The following is a 10522-nucleotide window of genomic DNA, read 5'->3' on the forward strand; positions in this document are numbered from 1 at the left end:
GATTTCGAGGGTTTAGAGGTTGAGAGTGTTAGGGCTTGAGGGGATTCAAGGGTTAGGGGTTTAGAGGGTTAGGGTTTTAAGGGTAAAGGGCTTTATAGTGGTAGGTGTTTAGAGGAATAGGCTATTAAGAGTGTAGGAGTTTAGAGGGTGAGGGGTTTAGCAGGTTAGGTGCTGAGGATAGGGTTTTAGGGGTTTGGGAGTTTAGAGGGTTTGGGGTTTAGACAGTTAGAGTTTTGGGGGTTTATGGGTGGGGTTTTTTCGAGGGAGAGATTTTTAGACGGTTAGGGTTTTAAGGGTAAGGTCGTTTAGAGGATTAGGTGTTTAGAATGTTACAGTTTATAAGATTTTGGGGTTAGAGGGTTAGGGGTTTAGAGGGTTAGGTGTTTAGAGGTTTATGGGTTTCAATTGTTAGAGGTTGAATGGTTTAGATGGTTAGGAGTTGAGGAGGTTATAAGGGTATGTGTTTAGGGGTTTAGAGGTAGGGGGGTTTTGAGGTTGAGGGGTTTGGAGGGAAATGGGGTTTAGGGGTTTAGAGGGTTAGGGGTTTTGGGGTTTGGGAGTTTAGAGGGTTTAACACCAAGACTTTGACAACTGATATTATCCATACTAAAGGTGATTTGGATTAGTCCCCAACACTTAATGGCACTTTTTGTTGACGTGACAAACTTTACTAATTGGCTGTGTCAGGTGGTGTCTGGTTTAACAACACATTTATATTTACACGATCTTACCTGAAAATATATTTATTATGGGTTTAGAGGGTTAGGGGCTTAGAGTGTTATGTGTTTAAAGGGTTAGCGTTTTAGGGGTATAGGTGTTTTAAGGGTTAGGCGTCTTGAGGGTTAGTTCTTTAGAGGGTATGGGTGTTCAATCTAGATTTGAAGTTTTCGTGACTGCAGGGATCCATACTCTTTGGTTCTTTCGGTAAAGTCACGTAGGTAGAAATAAAATAAAACAAATCACGACGTTTGATCGCAACACAAGCGATCTTTTCAGGTGGGACAACCACAACAACAAAATGCTGAAGTCGGCGGGAGAGCTGCCGTGGCAAGAGGTTATATAGTTAAGAGAGGGGTGAAGAGGCAAGGGGAGAGAGGGGGGGGGGGGTGTGGGGTAGGGAGAGGGGGGGGGCACGTGAGCGCTAGGGGAAGAAGACGTGAGGCTGGGGGGGGGGACGTGGGCGGGGCTAGCAGTAAACCAGCAGGTAATGATGGAAACAACAAGTTAAGGCATTACCTGGTTGATAACATCCTTCCAATGATTCTAGATTTGAAGTTTTCGTGACTGCAAGGATCCATATACTCTTAGGTTCTTTCGGTAAAGTCACGTAGGTGAAAATAAAATATAAGAAAATATTTTATTTTATTTTCACCTACGTGACTTTACCGAAAGAACCAAAGAGTATCCTTCTAATGATTGTTAAATTTGTATCCATCTTCTTGGTTGAACTTTTGTCTAAATTTATATATCTGGACGGCTTCATGAAGAAACCTTTGATAGCAGCCCGAAGGTTTGCAGAGTACCTTGGTCTCGGAAAAAACAATATCATGCGAGCCCACAGCATTATAACAAGGGTCAGCTATGGCAGAGGTATTGCTTCTGTCATGTTTCAGATCTGCCTTGTGTTCACAAACACGGTCCGAGACATGTCGTTTCATTTCCCAAATGTAACTGCTACCGCAGGTACAACTCAATTTGTAGACTTCAGGGTATTGCATGTCAGGAATTACCTGCGGTAGCAGTCACATTGGGGAAATGAAACGACATGTCTCGGACCGTGTTCGCTAACACAAGCCAGATCTGAAACATGGCAGAACCAATACCTCTGCCGTAGCTGACCCTTGTTATAATGCTGTGGGCTCGCATGATATTGTTTTTTTCCAAGACCAAGGTACTCTGCAAACCTTCGGGCTACTATCAAAGGTTTGTTCATGAAGCCGTCCAGATTTATAAACGGACAAAACTTCAACCGAGAAGATGGATACAAATTGAACAATCATTGGAAGGATGTTATCAACCAGGTAATGCCTTAATTGTTGTTGTTTCCATCATTACCTGCTGGTTTACTGCTAGCCCTGCCCATGTACCCCCCCCAGCCTCACACGTCCTCTTTCTGTTCTTCCACCACCTTCCCACTTCTAGCCCTGCCCACTTTCCCCACCCCAACCTCACGTCCTCTTCCCAGAGCGCTCACGCGGCCCCCCCCCCCTTTCCCTACCCCACACCCTCCCCTTTCTCTCCCCCCATGCCTGTACCCACCTCTCTTACCTATATAACCTCTTGCCACGGCAGCTCTCCCACCGACTACAGCATTTTTTTGCTGTGGTTGTCCCACCTGATGAAGATCGCTTGTGTTGCGATCGAAACATCGTGATTTGTTATATTTTATAACCAAAGAGTATGGATTCCTGCAGTAACGAAAGCTTCAAATCAAGATTAAAAGAGTTCAGTTTCATTTGTATACTTTTGAAGTTTGTTTGCCTTTCCTGTTGTATTTTGTATTTTTTTTTGTTATGTTCTGACCTGCCCGATTGGACGGCTGTGAAAACAGATCTTTGTAGCTCATCGGATTCATCCAGTGTAAATAAATATTGATTTAAATTATATTGACCTCTGTGCGAGTCTATGGATTTCTGAGTTTGTGGGTCTCTGTGAGTGTATGGGTCTCTGTGTGAGTCTATGGGTCCCTGTGTCAGTATATGGGGTCGCCATATGAGTCTATGAGTGTCTGAAGGAATGTATGGGTCTCTGTTGGAGTCTATGGGTTTCTGGTTCTGGGTCTGAGTGGGAATCTATGGTTCTCTGAGTATGGTTGTTTGTGCGAGTCTTAAGTGCACAAACTGAACTTAAAAAGGGCATTGAGGGGTGCGGAATCCAAGTTGACTATTAAGCTCCCCGCAGTGCAAGCCAGCTCTCTAGTCGTGTCATCATACAGCCCCTGTAATTCTTTATAATAATAATTAAACTTACTCCAGGAAAGCCACGCTGAGTCATAGTAAAGTCCTGAATTTGTTTTTTATTGTAAGTTGTTTTCAATCAATGAATAACGAATGTTTACACAAGTGGGGGGAAACCGGAGCACCCGGAGAAAACAAACGTATGTGAAGGGGCAGCATTTTAAACCGTACAGGTGACGATGGCGAAAATCCCAGTGGGTGGGTGGCTGAGTGGCTGGGTGTGTGAGTGGGTGGGAAATGGAATTGAACTTGCACCTCTGCATTGCAAGTCCAGCGAGCTAACGCCCCGCGTGTGGTGGGGTAAAGTGTGGGCATGGCCACTTTGCTCCAACACGTCCGGACCAGCGTGGAAGAGTAGACCAAATACCTCTATATAGCGGCCTCTAGTGGATGCCTTTTCCAGCAGCAGGCGATTCGCCTCCACAACAAACCCGTCCCTCCAGAGATAAAAACACACGGCAGTCTGGGAGTGCCTCTCATCAGCTATGGCTCAACACGAGGGCCACTCTGGGGCCGGTTTCCACCGTCAGCGCCTCATCAGCAGCAGGGCCGGGCTCTGCTTGAAGCAGCGCCGTGAACTCAGCAGGCGTCTAGGACGTGACGGCTGTGGGCCAGGCGCCTCCTCCTCTGTCTCCCCCCACCACCGCCGCCACTGCTGATGTGTGCACACCGCGCGAGGTTCTCACCTTCAGGCTGAGTCGACGTAGAGGAGGCCCAGCGAGCCGCCGCTTCAGAAGATTTCGCGACCCACTGACGGTGGCCGTGAGCGGGAAACCAAATCAGCCGCTCGCCACCCACAATCCACAGCGCGCGCCGCCTCCACTCGCCCCCTGCCTGACCGGAAGTAGCAGCGGGGGGAGGGGGGTGGGCAATGGGGGCGTGAGGGGGGGTCGCGAGGGGGGGGGCATGGGGGATTACGAGGGGGGAGGGGAAAGGGGCTAAAGGGGGGGCCGCGAGCGGAGGAATGGGGGTGGGAGTGCGAGGGGGAACGGGGCGGGGCAGTGGGGGCTTGGAGGGGGGTCGCCAGAGGGGGCACGGGAGGGGGTGAAGTGAGAGTGTACGTGTTGGGATTGTTTCCACTCAATCGATCCGGCAGCAAGCTCAAAATGTCCGATTTTATCTGCAATATTCTGCGTTTCACAGATCATACAAAGCAACGGTATTGATTCCCGATTTGTATGAGTGGGTGGGTGGCAGGGTGAGTGGGTTTGTGAGTGGGTGAGTGAGTGTGTGGGTGGCTTTAGTAGTTGAGCGGGTGGGTGAGTCAGATAATGAGGCGCCGCAGTGGCGAGATGTTAACTCCCTCGCCCAGAATACAGGATGTAATCAATTCGATCCCGACCCTGAAGCCTGTATATTTGGAGTTTTCATCTTCTTCCGTGGTCGCGTCGATTTTTTTGATTCCTTGGGGTTTGTTTTACACGTAGGCTTTCGCGACCAATATTATCCATAATAGAGGTTTTTTTTGGGTTATATCGCGTAAATATATAAATGTGTCGTTAAAACCCACCACCACCCGACACAGCCAACTAGTAAGGGTTGTCACGTAATCAGAACATTCCAATTTGTAACTAGTACAGCACACCGGTGTGTTGGAGAGTCAAACCACAACATTTACAATCTGAGTACAACTTTTCGCCAGTAATTACAACTAGCTTCATCAGGCGACAGCCAGATTTGTGGAGAAGTTAGTCTGTTTCGTTCCTTATAAAGAGGCATAGATGTGGTGACCACACTTTGGCGCTCTTGATGCAAAGTGGGGAGGGGGGGAGAGATTAATGAGTCAACGTACATTATGCATGCGCATTATGTGAACCCTTTGCGCTTGTCCTTCTGGTCCATTGTGTGCATTAAAATAGCCGGGTTTTCCCTCCGCATTTCAAATCAACATGCGTTTAAAGGATTTGAATGCAATAAATGTTTACGTGATAAGCCACTTCGTCGACCTATTATTTGTAACCAGGTCACTTGATATACCTCTGTGGGCCTTACCTGGTAAAATAAAAAAAATTGTTTAGTTTCAGTTTATTGGATGGTTGAGTGGGTAGGTGGGATTTTGAGTGCGTGGGTGGGTCAGTTGGAGATTGAGTGGGTGTCAGGGTGAGTGGGTGGGTAAATTGGTGAGTGAGTGTGTTTGAGATCCAGTGGGTGGGTTTGTGAGTGGGTGGGTGAGTAGGTGGCTGAGTCGGAGAGCGGAGTGCCATGGTGGCGAGATGTTAACTGCCTCGTCTTTTATAAACGAGGTCATGGGTTCGATCCCGACCCTGACGTCTGTATATTTAGAGTGAGTGGGTGTGTAGGTGGGTGCATAGGTAAGTTCTTGAGTGAGTGGCTTGGTGTGTTGATGAGTCAGTGGGTTAGTGAGTGAGTGAGTGGGTTTGTGAGTGGGTGAGTGAGTGTGTGGGTGGCTTTAGTAGTTGAGTTGGTGGGTGAGTCAGATAATGAGGCGCCACAGTGGCGAGATGTTAACTCCCTCGCCTGGTATATTGGAGTTCGTAGGTTCCCCCCAACCCTAAGGCCTGTATACATTTGGAGTTTGCATCTTCTCCCCATGGTCGGGTGGAATTTTCTCCAGGTTCTCCGGGTTGTCCCTCCGTATTTAGAAACATGCATTTATAGAATGTGGCTGCTATAACGTTCTATGTGAAAAGCCACTTCATTGAGCTGTTATTTGTGGGCAGATTGCTTCTGATAAAGATTTATATAGCTGTGGGCCTTACCTGGAAAAAAAAATCGTTTTAGTTCAGTGTTTTTTTATGATTGGCTGGGTGCGTGGGTGAGTGGGTTGGTGTGTGGGTGGGTGGATGAGTGGATGGGTGAGTAGCTGGATGCATGAGTGTGAGTTAGAGATTGAGAGAGTGGCTTGGTGAGTGTGTGAGTGGCTCGGTGGTTGAGTTTGTGGGTGGTTGAGTAAGTAGCTGGTTGAGTAAGTGGCTGGTTGAGTTAGTGGGTGGTTGAGTTCATGGGTTGTTGAGTTAATGGGTGGGTATTTGAGTGGGTGGGTGTGTGAGTTCATGGATGGGAGAGTCGGAGAATGGAGCGCCATTGTGGTGAGATGCGAGCCACTTCACCTGGAAAACAGGAGGTTGTGGTTTCGATCTCGACCCCTCTGCCTGTATATTTGGAGTTTGCACGTTCTCCCCTTGGTCGCATGGATTTTTCTCCATGTCCTCCGGGTTTTCCCTCTGCATATAAAATCAACATGCATTTATAGGATTTGGCTGCAATAAATGTCTACGTGATAAGCCACTTCGTTGGCCTATCATTTGTAACCAGGTCACTACTGAAAGCGATGTACAGTGTATAGCTCTGTGACCCTTACCTGGTAAAATAAAATTAGTTTAGTTTATTGGCTGGGTTGGTGAATGGGTAGGTGGGTTGTTGTGTGCTTGGGTTGGTGGCGATATGTTAACTACCTCGTCTCGTATACAGAAGGTTGTGGGTTCGATCCTGATCCTAATGCCTGTATATTTCCCTCCACATTTAGAAACATGTATTTAGAGGAGTTGGTTGCTATAAATGTATACATGATAAGCCACTTTTTTGAGCTATAATTTTTGCCGATGGTGCTTCTGAAAACGATATTTATAGCTCAGTGGGCCTGACCTGGTAAAATAAACCTGGTTGAGTTAGTGGGTGGTTGAGTTAATGGGTGGTTGAGTTAATGGGTGGTTTAATTATTGGGTGGCTTTATTATTGTTTGATTGAGTGATGGGTGGATGATTAGTTATTTGGGTAGTGGGTGATTTGGTGAGTCGGTGAGTGGCTGAGGGAGTGGGAGGTGGTTGGGTGAGTGTGTGGGTTAGAAATGGAGTGGGTGGCAGGGTGAGTGGATGTGTAAGTGGGTGAGTGAGTAGGTGCGTGGCTGGGTTATTAGGTGAGTGGCTCGGTAAATTATTGAGCAGCTGGGCGAGTAGGTGAGTGTATGGGTGAGTGTGGGTGGGTATGTGGTTGGGTGAATGAGTGTGTGGGAAGGAGGTTAGGTGGGTAGTGGGTGGGTTATACATTGAGTGAGTGCGTTAGTGACTGGGTGAGTGAGTGGGCAGGTGGGTGGGTGAGTGGGTGGGTTAGCAATTGAGTGGCCCGGTGAGTGAGTGCTGGGTCGGTGAGTGGATGAGTAGGTGAGTGTGTGGGTGTTAGTTAGTGGGTGCGTGATTGATGGGGTGGGTGTGTGAGTGAGGAGATGGGTGGGTGGGTTGGTGAGTGCATGAGGGAGTAAGTGGGTGGGTGGTTGGGCGAGTGCATAAGTGAGTGGGTCAGTGAGTGGGTGTGTGGGTGTGTGTAGATTAGTTTGGTATGAGATTGAGTGGGATGCTGGGTGAATGGTTGAGAAGATAGGTGGGCAAGTTAATGAGTGAGTGGGTGGGTAAGCGGAGGGGTGAGTGACGGGTTGGGTGAGTAAGTGAATGGGTGAGTGACGGCTAGGTGGGTAATTTAACATGGGAAGTTGAGTGGGTAAGTTAGCGTGTAAGTGAGTGGATGGTTGAGTCAGAGAGTGAGGCGCCAAGGTGGTGATATGTTCACTATTTTGCCTAGTATACAGGAGGTGGTAGATTCGATCCCGACCCTGTCGCCTGTATATTTGGAGTTTGCAAGTTCTCACCCGTGGTCGCCTGGATTTTGTTCTAGATCCTCAGGGTTTTCCCTCTGCATTTAGAAGCAACATGCGTTTAGAGGATTTGGCTGCAATAAATGTATCTGTGATAAGCCACTCGTATATCTATCATTTGTAGCCAGGTCTATTCTGAAAAGGATCTATATAGCTTAATGGGCCTTGCCTGGTGAAATAAAAAGTAAATTTCAGTTTAAAGCTTTCATTACTGCAAGGATTCATCTTCTTGGTTCTTTCGGTAAAGTCACGTAGAATGGGAATAAAATAATAAAATAAAATAAGACAATGAAATTCTCACGACGTTTTGGCCACAACACAAGTGGCCTTCTTCAAGTGAAGAGACAGGTCTGTCTGGAAGACAGAGCTTGAATGAACGCTGACATGCAAGGACCGCGTCTATTAAGCTGTGTGGGCGGAGTTAAAATATGAATTTGCATGTTACCTGCATCACCTCCGGAGAGGAGGAGGGAGGGGGCTGGGAACACAGGCAGAGAGGAAACAAGAAAAGGGGCAAGTGCAACAGCCAAGGTGCGCTGTTGTGTCCTGAGTTGCCTTATGACTATGCTGTAAACTGGACTACTATATAATACAATATTATACTTTCCAAGCTAAACTACATGGTATAACATCACATCATAGACAAATTCCACTTTTGAATTATACAATGCGTTACTTTACACTACCCTATACTTTAGATTATAAACTATTAGACTTGTGATATTACACTGTCTTATTCTATGAACCCAACTATATACCGCACTGATGTATATTAATTATGCCATTATGATGCTATATATTGCCTTATGAGTTATGTTAAACATTACAATGTTATACTATTAATTATTATACTACATGTTGTAAACCATACCATTGACCGTGGTGTGAGAAGTATTAAGAGGCAGTGCCAGCGAAAGGGCTGCGGTCTGAAAATCACCATAAAATACAATAAATTTAGAACCGAAATGGTTTAAAACATCTTTCCAATGGTTACTAAGCCAGAATCCATCTTCTCGGTTGAAATTGTCTCTGTGCTTGTATATGTGGATGGCCTTATGAACGAATCTCTCATGGTAGCCGGTTGGCTTGCAAAGAACCTCTGTCTTGGAGAAGTCAATGTCATGTGAGCCCACTGAATTATAACAGTGATCTGCCACGGCAGAGGAGTTCGTCCTACCGTGTTTCAAGTCTGCTTTATGTTCGCGGATGGGGTCCGATATATGTCGTATGGTTTCTCCAATGTAGCTGCTACCACAGAGGCACTTTAGTTTGTAAACGCCCGGGTACTGTATGTCTGGAACCACATCCTTTACAGATGGAACCAGATCACGGATTTTTTTGTACTGTGTTGAATCGGACCTGGATCTTGTGTTTATTCAGGATTTTGGAGATATTTTTGTGACCCCCGCAATGTACAGTGAGGGAAAAAAGTTTTTGATCCTCTGCTGATTTTGTACGTTTGCCCACTGACAAAGAAATGATCAGTCTAAAATTTTAATGGTCGGTTTATTTGTGGTGAAGGTTGTTTTGAAAACGAGCTATGTAGCTCATTGGGCCTCACCTGGTAAAATAAACATAATTTAGTGTGTAGGTGAGTGAGCGGTGTGTGAGTGAGTGCATACGTGTGTAGGTGAGTGGGCGGTGGGTGAGTGAGATATTGGGTTAGAGATATAGTAGTGGGTGGCTTGCTGAGTGGGTGAGTGGCTCGGTGGTTAAGTTAGTGGGTGGTTGAGGTAGTGGGTGGTTTAATTAATAGGCGATTTAGTTTGTGAGTGGTTGAATTATGGGGTGGTTGACTGATGGGTGGGTGAATAATTCCGTGGTAATGGGTGAGTAGATGAGTGGGCGGGTGGTTGGGTGAGTGGGGGATTAGAAATTGAGTGGATTGCAGGGTAAGTGGATGTGTAAGTGGGGTGGGTAAGTAGGTGAGTGGCTGAGGGAGTGGGCAGCTGGTTGGGTGAGTGGGTGGGTTAAAAATTGAGTGGGTGGCAGGGTCAGTTGATGTGTAAGTACTGGGTGAGAAGGTGAGTGGCTCATTGAGTAAGTGAGTGGATGGGCGAGTAGGTGAGTGGATGGATGAGGGAGTGAGTGGGTGGGTGAATTAGTGGGTGGGTGAGTGGATGTTTGGGTGGGTGGATGAGTGAGTGAGTGTGTGGGTGAGTGAGTGAGTGTGTGGGTGAGTGAGTGAGTGTGTGGGTAGGTGGTTAGGTGGTTAGTGTGTGGGTTAGAAGTTGAGTGGGTTAGTACCTGAGTGAGTGAGTCGGCGGGTGGGTTGGTGAGTTCGTTGTTGGATGAGTGGGTGAGTATTAGTGGGTAGGTATGTAGGTGAGTGATTGACTGTGTGGGTGGGTGAGTGAGTGAAGAGATGCGTAGATGGGTTGGTTGGTGGGTGCGTGAGTGAGTAAGTGGGTGCGTGAGTGCATAAATGGGTAGGTGAGTGAGTTAGTGGGTATGAGATTGCGTGGGTGGTTGGGTGAGTGGTTGAGAATTAATTTTGATGAGTTAGTGGGTGGGTGAGTCGGTGAGTGAGTGGTTTGGTTAGCGTATGGGTAAGTGAGCAAGTGGTTGGGTGAGTGTGTGGGGTAGTGAGTGATTGAATAAGTGGGTGAGTGAGGGGCTGGGTGGTTGGCTTGGCTAGTGAGATTGTGGATGGGTAAGTGAATGGGTGAATGGGTGTATTGGTCGGTGAGTGTGTGAGTAAGTTAGTCGGCACGTGATTGAGCGGGTGGCTGGCTGAGTGCGGGAGAAGATGGGTGGGTGAGTTAGTGGGTAGGTGAGTTGGTGCGTGGTTGGGTGAGTGAGGGGGTGGTTGGGTGAATGGGGGAGTGACTGGTGGGTGGGTAAGTTAATGTGGGAGGTTGAGTGGGTGAGTTAGTGTGTAATTGGGTGAGTGGGTCAGAGAGCGGGGTGCCACTATGGTGAGATATTAACTACCTCACTGAGTATACAGGAAATC

The sequence above is a fragment of the Petromyzon marinus genome, unplaced genomic scaffold (genome assembly GCF_048934315.1).
Source record: "Petromyzon marinus isolate PM22_M1 ecotype Great Lakes invasive population unplaced genomic scaffold, UKy_Petmar_22M1.pri1.0 PM_Scaffold_14, whole genome shotgun sequence".
Lineage (NCBI taxonomy): Eukaryota > Metazoa > Chordata > Hyperoartia > Petromyzontiformes > Petromyzontidae > Petromyzon > Petromyzon marinus.